We start from the raw sequence: 4,941 nt of genomic DNA, 5'->3' as shown, positions 1-4,941 counted from the left end.
TCAATCCCTCTAAGTTTACCTTAAAATGTTTCCAGGTATACGACGCGTGAACGTGTAACCTTCTTGCGAGGTTCCACGGCGAGTTCTAATATTTCCAACTCAAATTTAGTAACCTGGCCATGACAAAATACACTTCTCATTACTGTAGCAAATGCCTCAAGAGAGCTTTAGATTATAAGGCCGAACCCGGCTCTCCCTTTTCCATTTAATGAAATTTATTCTGTCAGTACGGCACTTATAAAATAAATCTCCATAACAAATTTAAAATACTTCGAGAGATTTTCTATCCTTCCAGAGATATGTATTAAGAAGCTTTTAGTATGTGTGGGAGGCGACATGCCTCCTTTTTTAATAACTCACATTTTTTCCATGAGCAATTGATACATTTTATATACACAACTCCATACCAAATTCCAGTATTCTTCCACAAACACTTCCAGGGATATGTGGCAAGAAAAAGTAAATTTGTAGTGGAAGTGCCACGCGCCTTTTTCTTATAACCCTAATCTTCTTCCATGAATTTAGAATTGATTTTACATACCCCAGTACCAAGACCCAGTACTCTACCATGAACACCTCTAGATATACGCAGTATAAAACAGTAAATTTGTACGGCAGGAACCATGTCTCCTTTTCGAATAACGCAAATTTTTCTCCATGAGTATGGAATTAATTTTGTACACACGGTGCCAAGTTCCAGTCCTCTGCAATAAACACCTCCAGAGATATGCAGCATCGAAAAACCAATTTGCATGGGAGTTGCCACACCACCTTTCCAATAACTCTCATTTTTCTCCATGAGTATGGTTAGTTTCACATACATACATTGATATGTATTTCCATACCAAGCTTGAGTGCTTTACCCCAAACATTTGAAGAGATATGCAATATGAAACTTTCAGTCAGTATGGGAGGTGCTACGCCTCTTTTCCAAAAACGTCTATTTTTCTCCGTGAATATGAACATGATTTCACACAGTGTTGGCCAACTGTTAATCTGATAAACGATTAAAAATTAACGATTAAAATGTTAATCGCGTTTGACGATTAAAATTAATTAATCGTAATCAACTGTACGATTAATGATAACATTTTTTTAATCGTTAATCGCTGGCTGCGATTACGTTTAATTAATTTAAAACATTAATCGTTAATCCAATTAAAAATAAAAGCTGATTAATTTGTCTAGTTTGCCCGAATTTGAAACCAAACACCAGTTATAGTAATTGTTTTGTGTTTTACGCTTATAAAAAGCACATAATATAAAAAAAATATAATTATTGTTATTAGTAATACATAAACTGGGAACTTTTACAAACCTAGTTTATAAAACATTTGTTGGTATATACCTTAATGAAAATTCACACCAAATTGCTTAGATTGATGAGGAAACCCGACTTAGCCATACCGGATTAACATGCTTTGTGTGCACAGGGAAATTGCAGCATAACTTAATTAATCACCAAACCTACTTGATCAAATTAAGAGTTAATGATTAAAAATTAATTTTTTAATCGCGGTTACGATTAACTGTTTAGTCGGATTAAAATTAATCATGATTAACTGTAATCAGATTGAATTTAATTGAATTAACTAACTAATTAAAACGTCAATCGATTAATGCCAACATTGATTTCATATACATATCACTATACCAAGTTTCAGTTCTCTCCCACAAATACTTCCAGAGATATGTATGTAATATGAAAATTCCAATTTGTATGGGAGGGGCCTTGAGTTATCGAACTTACTTTCAAGTCTAAGACCATCATTCCGAAATCCGTAGTAAGTGTACTAAATTTCGTTCTGATCGGAAACCCGGTTAAGGAAGTAGCCTATTTTTCAGTCCAGGTCATAAACCATCTTTGAGCAAAATTTCATTTTCAAACAGGTGGCCATTCTTAAAAAAGTAGCCTATTTTCCAGTCTATGTCATAAGCTATCAGTGTGCAAACTTTCACGCGAATCAGTCAGTCATTTACGCGTATTAATTCAATTAAACTTTCCTAATAAGTGATAACTCTTAAAATAGTAGCCTATTTTCCAACATAGGTCATAAGCTATCTCTGTGCGAAACTTCATGCAAATCTGTTCAGTCGTTTCCGCGTATTAATTTAATTACAACTTTTTTAACAGGTGGGAACTCTTTTAAAAAATTAGCCTATTTTCCACTGTAGGTCATAAGCTGTCTGCTTGCAAAATTTGATGCAAATATGTTCAGTCGTTTCCGCGTATTAATTTAATGCAACTTTTTTAACAGGTGGAAACTCTTAAGAAAAGTAGCTTATTTTCCAATCTAGGTCACAAGCTATCTGTGTGCAAATTTTCATGCAAATCCATTCAGTCGTTCCCGCATATTAAATAAATTAAACTTGTTTAACAGGTGGCAACTCTTAAAAAATAGCCTATTCACCAATCTGGCCCATAAGCTATCTGCGTACCAAATTTCATGCAAATCCGTTCAGTCGTTTCCGCGTTATGATTTCCCAAACATCCAAACATACAAACTTTCACATTTATAATATTAGTAAGATTAACAATTAAAGTTTTCAATTTAATACGTGTATGTAAAATATAAATATCATATATGGGCAAATCTAAAAAACCGTTAACCTTTGTGTTATTTAGCTTTATTTTCACTGTTGTAAACTATATCAAGCTGGTTGCTTTTGGATATAATTCATTGACGTATACTTGAAGCCTCAAAAAAAATTTGGATCAATTTGCTACATAACTTTTGAATTATAGGTGTTTAAATAGAAATAATAATGAAAACAAGTGAATTTTTTATGTACTTTTTAAGAGGGGCACAATTAATTATGTTATAACTTTTGAAGCACACCATATTCTGATTTGAAATTAAATGGGCATTTAGCACTTATGTGTACACTTCATATGTAGTAGGTAAGAAAAGTGTGCATTAAAAAATAACGAAATGGCAACTTACTCAAAGTCTGTAACACTACAATTCACAATTTTCAAAATTTTTGGTTTATCGCGTATAGGTTTTGAAGCATTTAATTGTAAGAACTTTTTAAGTATGTATTGTATTCTACAAACAATTACGAATAATTTGATACCTTAGCAAGAGGTGTGCTTTCAGAATAAACTAACTTTTAAAGATAAAATATTCTGCGATCTTGAGCGTAGTTTTTATTCCAAAAAACACCTTAATTGAAGGCACATTTGGAAAGTACGTCGGAACGATCTAAGTCTTTCTATAACTGCTAGTCCTTATAAAATTACATATACCTGTAAAATGCTGCAAAAAATTTGTCGCTAGAAGTGTGTAAAAACCCTGATTTACTACTTTTAATGATGCTCCTTCTTTTAGTCAGAATATTTCGAGCGTGGTATCAAAGAAACTTTTTTCGAAAAAGGTTATGATAGTTGCTCTTACTTAATTGGAGCCTTCTAAATTCAATGGCGTCCTAAGTTTTACCCTATTGGCTCCACTTTTCGAGAAAGCGGTACTTGAAACTTTGCTTAAATTTTAACTATTTTATAAAAAACTCCCTGAGCTTTGAAGATATTTTACTAAAATTTTGTACATAACCGTTTTTTAATATTACCTTAACTATTCCATAAAATCATCGAAATCGGTTCACTAAAACATCTAGCTCCTATACAACCGATTTATCAGAGACGTTGTTTTGCGTTATAACCCCTCCAATTAAACAGGTAAAAATTTATTATAGGTTTATTTTAACATATATCAGCGCACACAATTTATTATAAAAAACACCTTAATTGAAGGCACATTTGGAAAGTACGTCGGAACGATCTAAGTCTTTCTATAACTGCTAGTCCTTATAAAATTACATATACCTGTAAAATGCTGCAAAAAATTTTTCGCTAGAAGTGTGTAAAAACCCTGATTTACTACTTTTAATGATGCTCCTTCTTTTAGTCAGAATATTTCGAGCGTGGTATCAAAGAAACTTTTTTCGAAAAAGGTTATGATAGTTGCTCTTACTTAATTGGAGCCTTCTAAATTCAATGGCGTCCTAAGTTTTACCCTATTGGCTCCACTTTTCGAGAAAGCGGTACTTGAAACTTTGCTTAAATTTTAACTATTTTATAAAAAACTCCTTGAGCTTTGAAGATATTTTACTAAAATTTTGTACATAACCGTTTTTTAATATTACCTTAACTATTCCATAAAATCATCGAAATCGGTTCACTAAAACATCTAGCTCCTATACAACCGATTTATCAGAGACGTTGTTTTGCGTTATAACCCCTCCAATTAAACAGGTAAAAATTTATTATAGGTTTATTTTAACATATATCACGCACACAATTTATTATTCAGATATGAAGTTAGAGTTATAGCGCAAAAACACATATCTGAGTAATCAGTTGTATTGGAGCTATATGTTAATGTGATATTTCGATAATTTAAAGGAATAATTAAGGTAACATTAAAAACCGTTATGTGCAAAATTTTAGTAATATAACTTCAAAAATGAGGGAGTTATTTATAAGAGTTAAAATTTAATCAAATTTTCAAATACCGTTATCTCGAAAACCGGAGCCAATCTGGTAAAACGGGGCGTGCCACTGAATTTAGAACGTCGCATTTAAGTGAGTTCAACTTTCAAAATCTTTGCTCAAAGTTTACAACTTGAACAGCGTAATTTGAACCCAGCCTATTCTTTTGTTTTCTATTTCATGTTTGTTCCTCGTCTAACTTTTGAAGCACTTGATGAAAGTGAATTACACTTATATTAATCGATTTATTTAGAGATTACGAATAAAATGATATATAAAACATAGGTGTGCTCACAAATTTAAAAATAAATTTTTTTTTTTGAAAGTGTACCTATTTTTTAGATTTGCCCATATGTATGCGCATATTTAAATCTTATTACCAGGGAACGGATTTTTAGGACCTAAAAACCTATAAAAAAGGCAAAATAAAATAACGAAATAGGCTGGAA

The sequence above is a fragment of the Rhagoletis zephyria genome, unplaced genomic scaffold (assembly GCF_001687245.7).
Source record: "Rhagoletis zephyria isolate East Lansing unplaced genomic scaffold, Rhagoletis_zephyria_1.1 Rzeph_scaffold_01969, whole genome shotgun sequence".
NCBI classification, from domain to species: domain Eukaryota; kingdom Metazoa; phylum Arthropoda; class Insecta; order Diptera; family Tephritidae; genus Rhagoletis; species Rhagoletis zephyria.
The sequence above is the reverse complement of the archived record's forward strand: the minus strand, read 5'-3'. Positions refer to the sequence as shown.